Source organism: Mizuhopecten yessoensis, unplaced genomic scaffold (genome assembly GCF_002113885.1).
Source record: "Mizuhopecten yessoensis strain PY_sf001 unplaced genomic scaffold, ASM211388v2 scaffold8517, whole genome shotgun sequence".
Classification (NCBI taxonomy): Eukaryota; Metazoa; Mollusca; class Bivalvia; order Pectinida; family Pectinidae; genus Mizuhopecten; species Mizuhopecten yessoensis.
This window is the reverse complement of record NW_018407587.1, coordinates 70,745-86,855: the sequence shown is the minus strand read 5'-3', so window position 1 is coordinate 86,855 and position 16,111 is coordinate 70,745. Positions and strand designations below refer to the sequence as shown.

The 16,111-nt window shown below is 36.2% G+C and overlaps 1 protein-coding gene across 1 annotated transcript in view; it reads right to left on the bottom strand.

Moving 5' to 3' along the window:
* Positions 1 to 3,252, bottom strand: part of LOC110456106 (coiled-coil domain-containing protein 167-like) — a 12,537-nt gene extending 9,285 nt beyond the window's left edge. The window contains exon 1 of the mRNA XM_021506662.1: positions 3,159 to 3,252. The gene's annotated coding sequence lies outside the window, so the exon portion shown is untranslated. The remainder of the gene's footprint in view (positions 1 to 3,158) is intronic.
* Between the last annotated feature and the right edge of the window lie 12,859 nt (positions 3,253 to 16,111).

Here is a 16,111-nt window from a genome sequence, read left to right as displayed (position 1 = left end):
GATGGGATGCTGACTGTGAAGTCCCTTCTGAGATCATAAGCAGATTCCCTTAGTTTTACTAAATCACGTATATAATTAGGAGAAATGTTGTGTAGTATTTTAAAAACTTCACAGCCCATATCTTTTAGCCTCTTAACATGTAAAAGAGTACTATTAGTAGGTTTTAAAAGCTGACTAAATGTTGAGACATAATCACTCTCCACGAATCTCAGTGCACGCTCCTGAATCTTTTCCATCTTTCTCACACTTTTCAAGCTTGTAAAATGCCAAACCAGTGGGCAGAAATGAAAACTAGATATAATAAAAGAATTGTATATGACTCTCCTACCTTGTTTTGTTAAAAAACCTCCAATTCTTTTAAGAACATTAGGCTACTAGGCTAACATCCACCTGACATTCCCAACCTTATCTATCTATACATGAACTATCTCTAATCCGCTATTCTAACATTACAGTACCTACTATCCCCTACAGAAGTCTATGGCAGTCGTAGCAGGAAACCAATCCTTCACTCTGCGTCAAAACCGAAAGTAACACCCCACTATATAGCAACAATGAACACAGACAGAAAAGCATGAAATCACAGACAGGTAAACTGACAACACTTAGTACACGTGGACAGGACGATTTAGTCTCACCTAGCATACATTTCTAAAATACCTAGTCTCACCTAGCATACATTTCAATTTTCACACCTGATCACAATTTGGTTATAGTCTGTTTCAAAAGGATGCAGATGGTATTGTAATACATATTATAATTAAGAACTTATGTCTACTTTAATCGGAGAAATATTACATTTTCTTTTTAAAGAATTATAATGACACGTGGTAGTAGATGAAATATAAATATAAAAATTAAATGGATACATTTATTTAACCTGAAAATAATAACGATGTTACAGATATTATAACAGGTACAGTACTAGCCGCCTACATGTTATTAAAATCTTAAATCATTGTTGATCAAGTAAAGTCTCGTGCACTAATCTTAATATCAAAGATTATTTAAAATTCTGTAATGCATTGTCTATAAATTTCAACTGATACAATAACAGTTGACTGAATGTTGTTTTTATATTTCCTTTATTTTATAGTTATGTCTGCAAAATTTCAATCTCAAGCTGCTTTTGTGTGGACATACACTGTAGATAGGAAAACTAATTATAATTTTCACTTATCATAATATCACAAATGTCAATATTGTCAACATTTATTCAAAGCCAGGGCTATTGGCCCTTATATGTGGTACACGATGTACAAAAAAAGATGTATAGAGAATGTATAGAGATGATGTACATAATACACAATATAATCAACTAAGAGGTTCTGATAATTTCAAAAGATAAACTTCCTTAATATACATAGCTGTGTACTATTTTTGACACTTCACTTAACAACTGAATAGTCAGATAAACGCACTCTTAGATTTTGAATTTTACTACAAATTAACAGAAGCAAAATTCATCTTTTATGTCTGTGGAGGTACATTCCTTACAAAGTCTTTGTTCTGAAGGAACATTTCTTTTTCTTCCAGTCTCAATGAATGCAAAGAAGTATTTAATCTACTGAGACATACATGTATTCTATATTTTACAGGAATACACTTCGTAAGATAAAATTGAAGAATACAATTCGTACCATATACCGCCATAAAGTGTTGTTTAATAGCACCGTAGGCATGTGGTATAGACGGAATAATAACATTTTAATGAAACTACTTTGAATATGTGTTTACTATTATACTGCATAAATAATGGAGTAATGTGTACAATATGATGTACAGTTAACGTGAAATGACCCTTCGTTGTCATTTTAAATGATTATTATATTAATGAAATACTAGTAACTCGGGTTGAACTTATATATTTTTGAAGCATTCATTGAAAACAAGCTTACATGACCAATTTATTCAACAATGGTATACGGATGTTACAACCTTGACCAGCGAAATAACAATAAAGCGTGCCGCTACTTCTTCGATACCGGAAGAAATGCGACCAATGTCGCCACAAGTGGCGATCTTGGTTGGAGTTCCTGTGACGTGGAACAGAAAGTGGAGGTCTGTAGGCTCTGGTTAAGGATTAATGGAACCGCTCACGATATACTAGCCTATAAAATACATTAGTAGTCAAAAGGAAAACGGAGACGTTGGGAATGTCGTGTAAACAAATTTAAGTTAAAAACCGGTCGGTATTCTCGTCCAGTTACACCTTTACATGATCGACTTTAGACGTTACTTTATATCATATGTATCTCAGGCGCCTATGTTTTAACGGGGATCCTTAACGTGAGTATAGGATATTTTGAAAAGAAAAACATCCATCTTTTAAACGATACTGAGCATTGTTTTTGTACATCAGCTAGACATATGGTATTTGGTCTAAAAACAGTTAGGTAGGGTCATTTTTTTAACATCGAGAGTTTTCCACCCTTCCGAGTCAACAATATCTGACCATTTATCTATGTTGGGCTCTCCCAGTACCATTCCTATGGATCGGAGTGACCCCCCTTTACACACTTCCCTGGGGAATGAATCGGATAGCTGTGATGAGGATCCGTTTCAAGAACCTACTAGCCTGAGACGTAAATGTCGCAAGAACATTATTCTGGCATATTTAAACATTAATATTTACATTTGCATGGCATTGTCACTATATAGCCTCTTTGAAAGCTGTGTCGTTGATTGGACTTTAATTACCATGCATCACGAGACACAATTCTTAGCGTATTAATACAACACTGACCGGAACTACAATATCCAATATAAATAAACATGACGGCTGCTGAAATATCGCTGGGCATTGTGAGACTTGACAATGTCATTGTAAATTTATGTGCAAAATATTATTATTATTTTTTTTTTTTTTATTACAACGAAAACAAGACCAATGTCTGCAATATCGTACAAAATGCACATCGGTTGAAATCACCAATGCCGGCAATGGAAACAATTTTAACGCTCATGCAATCCTACATGTATCAGAAATATCGTGTTACACTGCACTGATCAACAGGGGTTCGTTACAAATGTCTGAAATACAAATATTATATAGACCTACTGATACATATGTTACAGACCTACTGATATGAGTCACAGCACACATACACATTTCAGACATTTGTAACGAACCTGTGCTCCGTCGCAAGGTCACTCACTTCAATCGCTATCTTTCACGCGTCTTGTATCCACCATTCCTCAGTTTCTGACGACATGTCAAATAACAAGGATGTTATAGAATCTACCGACTGTTGTCAGGCTCCCATACAATCAACAAATACATTCACGCCTGGATTCTTCACAAAATGAGCAAAGAGAAAGGTTCGAATTAACTTCCAAAAATAACTCCCTCGTGGAGGGCAAAGTCGGATTTACGGTGTTCACTGTATTTGTCCATGCGCGAAATTTGTTCCGGGGAAAAATCGAAACAATTTCAAATATAACTTTCAGTTCAGAGTTCTATTGATAAACTTAAATCACCCTATAGACATATCATACGCAATTGTACTGATACTGAATTGTGTAATAAAATTGAAGTGTTTGTTAAAATTTCAAAGGACTACTTTGTTTGACAATCAGCACGCGACAATACGCTGTTCAAACTATTGAACGAAATTGTGTGGACTGTCGATAAGGCGATACATTTTTAACTTTAAATATAAATTATAAGTCAAAAAAGAACATAAGAGGCAGAGAAAACGTAAATATAAGTATTGAACTGTTTTTGTATGGTATTTTTGATCTATTTGAATGACACAACCTTTCAAGCAAACAAATCATAATGAGCGTTGTTCGCTTTCCAAGCTGTGCCATTCAATTAGATCATAAATACCATACAAAAACAGTTCAATGCTTAAATAATTATGTACAGTGCTAGTGATTTTACTTATTTTAAATTGTGATAATGACTTTTAGTGTCTCATAAGCCAGATTAGGCTGGATGTCGATAACGGATCGATTTAAATTTTGAATACAGGTAGCTTTTACTTTTTGTAAAATCTGCTGTAGTTTCAATGTATATCGATATTTGACACTTAAATAAAACAAATTGTATTATATTGTAATAATATAAAAAGTTAGGACAGTTCATCTGATATTACCTATTATTATGATGAAGAATATAATAGATGAAGTGGAAACAATTTTATAAATAAATATAATTGTACACCAAAAATCAATCCTATGTATACGCTCACATTCACATGGTAAGACACTTTATAGTACAGACTATAGTTTACCTGTAATTAAATCCTATTGTTCTATTGTTTAACTGACACCAAATCTCACCTAGCATTATGCATACATCCAACACCTTACCTGTATATAGGAAAATACCAAATGTATTCTACGTGAGACGACACCGACAGGACACCACAACAGACAGAGGTCGGGTGACACCAGTGCAGCCTGGCCTCCATGTAGTACAGTAACTACACTACATGACCCCTGTCTGACACATATAACACATAGACTATATACAACAAGACCCCCTCCCCGCTACACACTTCCCTTCTTTGAAAAAGTTATGTATACAGGATCTCTTAAAGTTCCCATATAATTCTAAGCGAGTAAAAATATACAATTTAACAACAACAAAACCATACCCGCTAGCATAAACCATTAATAAATCTAAGAAATATATATTAAAAAAAACTTAACATAAAAGAAATTGGTATACAGTATCAAAAATACACCTATCTGTATCATAAAATACCATAAAGAGTACTCCAGATATTGGTAAGTAAACGTATATACAAAAATATTAAATATTTCATAACAAAAAAAATCAAAAAAAAATCAACAAAGTTCGNCGACTTCCTCCCTTGAGGCCCCCCATCCTCTGGCTGTTGTGGTGGCGATCGGGCGTCCCTCCCGGATCCTAAACCGTACCAACTCATCTCGGCACTGGTGTACGGAAGATGAGTCAACCCTAGCAGGGCCAGCTGCGGCAGCCACTCGCTTCCGGCGACTCTCCTTTTTCCCGAAAGGCTGCCAACCTCCCAACAACTGGCCTTACCGGGATCAACATATCTCCCGGCGGAATGTACCGGACATTCTTTGACACTACTCCCTCTACCGCATTGACCGCCTCCTTCGCCTCCTCTGGCCTTGACTTGTGACGTATCACATAATGCCGGCCAAGCTGCTGCCGGTAAATGTGCTTGTAGGAGCACCTGCTACACTGGTACTTGGCCAGTTCGAGCAGGTGTCTCTCCCTCCAGTGGTCCTTCATGTTTTTGTACGATGTGTACACTTCCAAACTGCGGGTATATTCCGGAACTGGACAAGGTATGCCACCATCTCTCCGCTGCTCCCTCACATCCTCGTCCAGGGCCACCCGCTCCTCCCGGTCCACCGATAACTCTAGGATGTAAATGTTATTATATTCTAAAAAAAAATGAGATTAAACAATATTATTTATTTTGGAATGCTTATAGCTACTGTGGTGTAAATATTATTCTTGGTCTAACCACCCTCCCTGCCCTCGTTCTAACTGGTGTGTTTAATATCTCCTCCTCCCCTGCTTCATCCCTCTCCTCCCTACCCATCCCCTGATCGACATCACACTCCCCTCCTTCATCTAAGGACCCGCTATCCCCACCCGATGGTCCATCTGATCCACCAGCCTCGGACCAACTTAATGGCATTGCCTTCCCCCAGTAGGTTTTGATATGATCCACATGTACTGTAACTGGCCGATATTGGGGGGTCTTCTGTATTTCATATGTCACCTCAGATAATTTCCTCATTATCTTATAAGGCCCCGACCACCCCATGCCAAGTTTGTTACCGAGAGCTGGAGGATACCACCGCCAAACATATGCTCCTATATCGTACCTCCTAGCCTTCAGTCCCCGATCAAAATATTTTTTTTCTGGCGAGCTGCTGCTACCCCTAAATTTTCCCTAGCTAACCCAAATGCCTCCCTCATGGTTTGTTGGAGCCAGTCAACATACAAATTGTGACAGCAGACTTCCGCTCCACCCATGGGACCCCCTACCATGACATCTAACGGGAGATTTATCTCCCTGCCCAACATGAGAAGATTGGGGCTACATCCCGTACTGGCATGCGGAGTGGATCTATACGCAGTGAGAACATAGGGAAGGTGATCGTCCCAGTCATTAAGGTTATCGTTGACGTACATGGACAGCATCTGAATCAGGGTTCTATTTAGCCTTTCCGCAAGACCATCTGACTGGGGTCGATATGGGGTCGTTCTAGTTTTTTCAATTCCCAGCTTTTCACAAACTACCCCAAACAGTTCACTTTCAAATTCTCGTCCCCTATCAGAATGTAACTGTTTTGGAATGCCGAATCTACTGAAAAACTCATAATTTGTCAGCAACAGTTAGGACCGTATGCTCCTTAACCGCGTACGCCTCTGCCCATTTAGTAAAATAATCACCGACTACAATAATGCATACATTCCCATTCCCTGTTTCCCGGAGACCTCCCAAAATGTCTACTGCCACCCGATCCAGGGGTTGTGATACTTGTGCTATGGTAGGCCTTAATGGGGATCGCCCCAACCCCGGTCCCGGTTTACGTTTTGCACACTGATTACAGGACCTACACCACCTTCTGACATCTTCTGAAAGGCCAGGCCAATAAAACCGTTTCGTGACTAGTTCAGTGGTCCTATCCCTCCCCAAATGACCAGATGTTTTTGAATCATGTAACTGTAATAGAATTTCCCTTCTGATCTTTTCAGGTGCCACTATCTTATATATCTCTTGTTTGGTTTCACTGCTATCCTTTATATACAACACCCCATCCCGCATAACCAGTCTATACCAAAGTTGACAGTACACCCTGACCTCATATGGATATGCACTCATCCCCTTCCTACTTGGTGCCTGAGAGAGGTGAGCCTTAAGGTTTCTGACTTGATGTATGTACTCGTCCTGGTCCTGCCATTCCCTAATCTGTTGTGTCCCCCAACTCTCTACCCCCAACACCAGTGCACCCTGGCCTCCATGCAGTACAGTAGCTACACTACATGACCCCCGTCTGACACATAGAACACATAGACTATATACAAAAAGAACACCCCCCTCACCCCCACCCCCGCTACACTTACAACCTTTCTGTTCCAGGTATTCAGATAACATCGCGAGTTCAACCACTCGTCTACCCTGCGACAAGATTAAAAAGTTATTGGCGTATTCGTGATCACTAGTACTGGAGGGATCCTCATCGGACGTCGGTGTCGGCTCATCAGTAAAATTGTCATTAGCTTAGTACTATATAGTAGGGGCCTCAGTAGGCAGCGTCTCTTCAATGTGTGAACGAGTGTCACTTTGTTTCGTCGCATAGTCGTGGTCTAGCAGTTGATATTGGACATCGTTGTTGTTATTATTGTCAGTTAATGCGTGTAGTTTACATTTAAAACGGCCGAGTTTATGTCGGGCTTGCATGTCGGCCATCACTGCCACGAAGTTGTTTACATCGTTACGACAGCTTTTTTTTCGCGATTGGAGATTTTCAACGCAAGGAACACAACTCTGTAGTCAAAACGTTATTCAAACGAAATCTATTCAAGGGAAGATAACAACATTGTCGAAATGGTAATCAGAGGCAGGTGACTCTAACACTGAAAAACGACAGTGGAATTCTTTAGTGTTTTGCTCTGGCTGGGACGGGGATCTTTAACGTGAGTATAGGATATTTTGAAAAGAAAAAAATCCATCTTTTAAACGGTACGGAGCATTGTTTTTGTACATCAGCTAGACATATGGTATTTGGTCCAAAAACAGTTAGGTAGGGTCGAATTTTTAACATCGAGAGTTTTCCACCCTTCCGAGTCAACAATATCTGACCATTTATCTATGTCGGGCTCTCCCAGTACCATTCCTATGGATCGGAGTGACCTCCCTTTACACACTTCCCTGGGGAATGAATCGGATAGCTGTGATGAGGATACGTTTCAAGAACCTACTAGCCTGAGACGTAAATGTCGCAAGAACATTATTCTGGCATATTTAAACATTAATATTTACATTTGCATGGCATTGTCAATATATAGCCTCTTTGAAAGCTGTGTCGTTGATGGGACTTTAATTACCATGCAGCACGAGACACAATTCTTAGCGTATTAATACAACACTGACCGGAACTACAATATCCAATGTAAATAAACATGACGGCTGATGAAATATCGCTGGGCATTGTGAGATTTGACAATGTCATTGTAAATTTATGTGCAAAAGAAAAGAGTAAATACAAAATACAAAAACAAGACCAAGCCCAAGGTCTGCAATAATCACCAATGCCGGAAATAGACGTTTTGACAGTTACCCGTCCGCCATCTTGGATCTGGGTCAGGTCAGAGGTCAAGTGGTTAAAAGTTGTGTACGATTACATGGGCACCGCACGGAACCGATTCATTTAAACAAACTTCTTTCCGCTTAGAAGGTATGACATCTAGTTTTGAAAATGTTATTACTTGCCTACGTTATCAATAGACGTTCTCAGTAATATTTAATACGATTTCACCTTTTATTTAAGCAGTTGGTCTCAATTGAAGGTGGCCTGTCTACCAATGTTCATGCCNGAAAATGTTATTACTTGCCTACGTTATCAATAGACGTTCTCAGTAATATTTAATACGATTTCAACTTTTATTTAAGCAGTTGGTCTCAATTGAAGTAGGCCTGTCTACCAATGTTCATGCCAGTGTTCGTAGGTTTAAGCTGTCGTTCAGTTCGATCACGGAATTATATTAGTGGCGTGGTTCGATATATCGCTGTTTTTGTGTGCAAAAAAACGGTCATATTTTTGTGTACAATGAAGAACAAATATATCTGTTTCTTATAATATCACTTTTTTTTTCACAATGAGCAAACGTACACATAACTTGTCATAACTGTTAAAATATTTAATCATGGGATGCTGTGTGTGAATCAATTGTGAACTGGGTGCAATGGGTATCTTGCATAAGTCACATATGTAAATTGAAACTTTTGTTTCGCCAGCTCTCTTTGACAATTCTGCCTTTTTATTTTATCAACTCACACATGTACATGCGATGTTTGTGGCAGGTATGTATAATACATGTATAACCAATCCATTACACTAGACACCTGTTTTGATTTCAATCAAGCAGATTTGTACTAATTTTCTTTTAAACTTTGACCAAATTTGATAACTGGTTATATAATTGTATAGTTTACTAAACAACAGTGTGAAACAGGCTGGCTAGAGTTTCCTATAATCCCAACACTCAGACTTTTGACAGATTGATGTACATGTGTTGTGCAGACATCTGACTGACAAATTACAAAAGTCATGTACTTAGACCAGAGGAAACTTTGGGACATAAATTCACAGAACTGTAGCTATAGGTTATAAAAAATGCAAGATTTAAGTATAAATACATTTTTCAAATACACACTGTAATGTTTAAGGTTTCCTTAATTTAGGAACTTGTGCAGTTACTAAATTTAAAGTTCAAGAATATTTTATTTAACTTTAAATTTAGTAACAGCACAAGTTCCTAAATTATGGAAACCTAAAACATTACAGTTAATACTATGGGTCATTACATTGGCCACAAACTAATTTTTGTAAGAAATATTCTGGTGTATAACAGGAGGTCGTTAGAAGATTATGATGATGCCAAAGTGATAAAACTAACATGTGTGTATGTTCATGTGAATATGTACTATTAATGACATGTTTATATATAATGTAAAATCTTCTGAAAAATAAACAATTACAAAAGAAGGCCTTTAAAAAGCTGGATCTAATAGACAATTTGTCTTGGATGAAGAAAATTTCTTTCTTTCTCAGGACAGACATTGGTGAATTTATCTTTCATCCACATCTTGATTTGTGATTAATATTATTGGTGTAAAATACAAATAAAATAATGAAGTGACACCACTTGGAGGCTGCCACTGTTCTATGCAAATTGTTAATGGCATCTACCGTGAATGTGAAAAGCAATTTAATATGTGCATTTATGCACTACTAAAACAAAGTAGAAATAAAATGTATAGTCATACTTATGTGTTATGTATAATTACACTTCTGGTCTAGGACAGTGCACTTTATAAAGCATTTCCACCAATGCAGTTTACCCATATTTATTCTAAATTTCATACATTTAATGTTATCTTTACCATTAGATGTTTCTGGCGTTAGTTATATCACCATTGAAACAAAATCAAATGCTGAAAAAAAGAAATATGTTTCTGAATAATCATCTGAAAATATTTTCCTACATATGTGCTGACTTGTTTTTATTTTGAGGTATGACAAGTTATTCAGATTAATTTATTTAACAGTGCCATTTTGTTCTTTGCTATACAAAATAATTGCAGTGAAATATTATTTCTCAGAATAACTCCCATATCTTGAATGAAATGAAATTTCATCAAATGAAAACAGATATAATATCAGATAAATTTCTTTGATGGTGTGAAATATATGGTGTAACTCTTGGAAAATTGCTGATACTTTTGGCATAATGATTTACATTTCCCATCAAAGAGGTAGACCAAGTGTGAACTGCTGCAATCAAAGGATTCCCTTTGCTGATTGTCTTCTAACTGACCTGTGAATTAAGCTGCAACAAGTAAATTTCAAATTCGCACACATAACAAATGGAGGACCATCAAGTTCCCTTCAGAGCAAGTATTGAAATTAAGTTGAACTATTTAAATTGTTTTTTTTAAAAAGAAAATCAAATGTGAAAATGACATGACTGTAAATAAGACAACAATATAGATCTATTTAGTACTACTGGTATAAAAGCAAATGGGGAAATCTTTACTTTGTTTGAATATGTCTCCGGCTAAATTACAACATCAAATCAATATAAAGATTTGATAAATCTATGATTAAAACCTATGTGTAATTGTGTGATCTGTAATATTTTACATTCACACCAGTCCATCACATTAAGTTGTCAGGTTAAATGCAGGAAACACAATTAAATTTATAATTGCACAAGAAGTGCATTTCACTGAAACCATATTTGTGCCACAATGTGTGTATAATTCAAACATATGTCCTAGAACATGACAATGTAGGGGATACATGGATTCGCCAAGCTGTAAAGGAGCAGTAGCCTGTAGGGAGTCATCTTTCTGCATAACATGGGTTCAGTATAAAATATAACAATTACAAATGGTAGTATGAGAGTCATTATAGTTAATAAATCATTTTTCCTTTATTGTCCTACTATCTACCACCCATAACTTAAATATTTTATCAACGAAATTAAAATAATTGGATACTGGTTATCTATAGGAAAAAAACTTACAAGGCTTAGCCTGTTGTCTTATCCCTTTGTTAATGTACTGTTATATTTCTTCTGTAATACTTGTAATTAGCTTTGTTTGTTTTGAAAATAAAATATTTTGATATAAAATAAAGGGTTCAGTACTTTGCAAATATATATGGTAAACACCTCATATCAAATTATTGAACGAAATTGTGTGGACTGTCGATAAGGCGGGCATTTTTAATTTTAAATATAAATTATAAGTTAAAAAAGAACATAAGAGACAGAGAAAACGTAAATATAAGTATTGAACTGTGTGCGCTAGCGCGCATTTAGTTGTTTGCTTGCAAAGCTGTGTCATTCAAATAGTCATTCATAGTTCATAATGTCTGTTTTTATGTGTATGTGCTTTGCTTCAATGTTTTATGCTAATATGTATTTTATGGTAAGATAACTGTCCTGCTATATGTAAACACGTATATATATTTAGCTTATAACTTTGCATGGAGACTGTTAATGTTTCATAATGTTTTATACATGTAATTTTCTTGAATTGATGCTTTTTACTTATGTTTGTCGGAATAATAGCTTTTAATAGCTAATGTTAAATGTTTTTAAATATCCGACGTTAAATAAAGTGTATTGTATTGTATTGCATTGTCGTATATATCATCATTGGGGTGGCATTTTTACTCAAATTGATCTAAACCCCCAAAACGTATGAAATTACTCGGAACACCTTCGTTTAGCTCGTAATAAACAGTTGTACATAGCTGAAACGAATGCAGGTTCCTATGGTTGTCACTACCTCGTTTGGTACGCATGTATAAACTGATATAAATGCTTCTAGGTAATTTACAACGAAATACTATGACTTGGCTAAAGTTGCATCCATCAATAATCAGCACACAAACAACAAAGCGTCTTCCAAATCAATGTTATTTAAAATGTTTTGCAACAATTAACATTTACATCTGCATCAACCTAATTTTTTCTCACATTCTTATTATTCCCATATTACTATGGACAAACTGTCATTTCACTAAGGATAGTGGTACCACAACTCATTATCATTCTCGTTGTAAAAGTTGTGCATTGATTAGGCTGCCTTACAAGAGTCAGCTGTAGGGAATTTCTCTTTAGCGGTAGAGCATCGGGCTTGAGAACCAAGGGTCGCGGGTTCGAGGCCCAGCGACGGCACATTTTTCACTATTCCTCGTCCTACTACATAATATTACTACATATAAAAACTGCCATGTTACAAGAGATGTATAGTACCACACCTTATTAGTATCCCCAAGTCTATCCCTTCACTCCGTACTTTATCCCTTCTATAAATGATAACCTAACTACTCGGTATTGAAGCGGACGTATTTAAAACCAACCAACCAACCAATCAATCAATCAATCTGTCCTCATGTTAGTGAAGATAAAGGCTGTCATGTTACTAGCGATAAATAGTTACAAACTTCCGTATCATCCGCTCAGTGTTTTTTTTTTGTATAAAATATAACTATACGCATGTTTTCGTTAAATTGATGTTGTCGCTAACGAGGTGAATATCAGAAACGCAAGTGACATATATAAAATGGTTAGCTATCCTTACGATCAGGTTAGCTATCCTTACGATCAGGTTAGCTATCCTTACGATCAAGGATGATGCTCGTAGGATTTATATTTTCATGCCTAGCAAATTGATCACCAGTTGTTACTGTATACACCTATACAATTGAGGTGCCAGGGTTTAGCTTACACTCGTCAACACACTTACGCATGCTCCAGTTTTGTTTTGTTTTTCTCTTGGCCTAGTGGTTGTTTATGTAATGAATGAATTAGGTAGGTAGTATTTTTCCTTGGCCTAGTGGGTGTTTATGTAGTGAATGAAGTAGGTAGGTAGTATTTTTCCAATGAAGAAATGGAGAAAATGATACAAATGATTTATAAAATAACGAGAGATAGTGTCATATCCACACTGATTACCTAATGTCAATGAACATTGCACAATCAGGAAAGTTACACGTAGTTAGTAAATAAAAGGATCCCCTTTGCTATACAAGTATTATCACATAGTTAAAATATATCTGATATCAATGTAAACTATTCTATTTAAAAATAAATGCGAACGATATTTTCTTATGGAATAAAAATGGCAGTTATCGAAAAAAATACATTTATTATGCAGCAGAATCAACGAAAGAAAGTAGCAAGTCTCCTGAGGACTGACGACGGCCCTGTAGGTCTGCTACAATTTCTCTCGTGTATTAATTCTGGAAATGAATTTGTGTCGTATGCTACATGTATCAATGCAATTGTGTTTCCCGTTATATCGAAAAATGAAGAGAACAAAGTATGTGTATTCATTATTTTTCTGGAATATTCAAAACAAAGGCCAAGACGATATACACAGAGGAGGAAATAGTGAGAATGATTTAGTTCCTGGTTCACAATATCTCTCTTGAGTTCAATGGCAATATTTTCCAGCTGATTATAAGCATTCCTATTCGGGACAAACTGAGCACCTCTTCTGACCGATTTCATGTGTAGCTGATCATCAGAACTGGTAACAAAAGCCTAGCCATATCCTTTACTTTTACATTTAGAAATAACGACCAAGTGCTGTCTTTAAATGACAAGAAATTAATTGACTTGAAATCAAGGACAGGCACTATACAGACCTTTCTACTTCAGCAGCTTTCCCGATTAACACTTACAACACGACCAACAGCGGCGGCTTACTACCAAGATAAGCGGAACAATTTAGATTTTCAGATCTTGAATGTTTCCTTTCTTGCTAGTAAATCCCTGATTCCCTTAAGTACAGTGTTTATAAGTCGCAGTTGACTCGATATTACTATTCGTAGGAGTGCTTTCTTCACAGGTCCTTGTCGTTGTCACTATTCCGATTCTCACTACGAGGACGGGATATTACTTAAGGATAGAATCCCATTTTGTTGAGGTTTATGGGTTATAAACCTCAATTGGTCTTCAGACAAATTTTATGAACTGCGAAGCAGTTCATTTTGAATTTGTCTCAAGACCCATTGAGGTTTATACCCCATAAACCTCAACAAAATGGGATTATATCCTTATATTTACATTCAGAGCGATATTGATATTTGTTCGGATAATTTCTAAAATATCGGGCTTGTGCAAGTCTAACACCACGGAAGGTATTAAAACTTATGACGTCATCTCTCACTGTGAGACGGCGTCCTTGATAAGCAAATTAAGATGTAAATTATTTTTTGAATTCAATTGAATACTTCTGACAAAAAAACAACAAATTTAAAACAATCTATGAATGGAACAACTTCCCGCGCTCCGCGGAATAACAGAGTAATCAGGTTGATAATATACTGATGTATTCATACGCCAAATGGAAAGTTCATTGAAAAATAGCCTTTAAAATGTTAAGTAGGTATATTGAGTCCAAGTTCAGTAGAAATGTAAATATTTACACATGACCTCAGTTTACATGGTGGGTGTCTCCGAAGAAACAGAAGACGTCTATCCGTCCGGAACACAAGGGCCCATATTCATGAAACCGTTCCTATGCTCAAGCATGGATCTAGTTACAAAAAAGTTGGTTTGAGTACAGAATCCATGTTTGAGCATGAGAACGGTTTTATGACTACGGGTTCTGGTCTTATTGTCCTTGTACTTTTTCAAGTTAATTTCCCCTTTGTTCATATTTCGCCCTAGTGTAATATCATTGTAGGGCAAATTACGGTTTCCTTAACACTTTAGTATTCTTATGTGATATACTTTAAGATAACAAATCGTCGATTTATCAGAAAGGGAAATTGGAGGACTTGTCAAGCTCTTTGAAAGATAACATCTTCGGAAAATGTAGCTTCATATGTAGGCAAAACAAGTGGGCTAAGTGACGGGAAGAGTTTGTAGCCATAGATATGTAAAAGACTGTTTTTTGAAAACATACAACATGGACGTGATGCTTCCAATTCTATGGTTTATTATCATCTTCAAACCCTACAAAGAAACCATAACAACCATTCAGTACATACAGTATATTAAAGGGAAACAACTCACTTCCACACAAGTTACAATATATATATCACCCTGTTAAATATCATTACACAGATCTATATACTAGTATAATTACATCAATTAACATTGCATTAATAGGCTCTGTTATTTTAATTACACATACCCTTTATAGTATTCAATTACTAGTCTCAAGGTCGGATTTATAGAACTTCCTCGATCGTGATTAATTACATTAATACATATTACTTTACACATATAACATTACATACATATCTCATTACTTACTGTACACTTACCCTACAGTATCATGCAGGGGGTTTTCACATAGGTTCTTTGATTATATGTTTCCTGGTCAATTCTCTGGGATTCAATTCTCAACCTGATAATCAATAAAATGCTCTTTCTCACTAAATTTGCCAATAGCACTCTTACATACCATAGTACTGAATATAAATAATAAAACCATTTGCAACTTTGTAGATTTCAACAGAATAAAAATGACTATATCATCTAATTCAAAAATGTATCAAATTACTTAAAAAATGTATTTAACCTCAATTTCATTTATTGTTTAATATATTAACCAATAAATTCATTAAACATTTATATTAGAATTAGCTAGAACGACTAAAACTAACTTACCAAAATACTTCAATCTGTGCTTGTCTCTTTTACCTTCTTCATACCACCATACCCGGGTATCTAATGTACAACTGCCTGACTTACAGCTCACAGCTAAAACATGCTTTACCAGATGGAATCCAACCAATCGTATCGGTCCATGTCACAAGTCACTTGTCAAGGTATACCCTAACACTACTCATGTCCAGTAGCTAGTCCTAAACCGGACAGTGGCACAATATACATTAT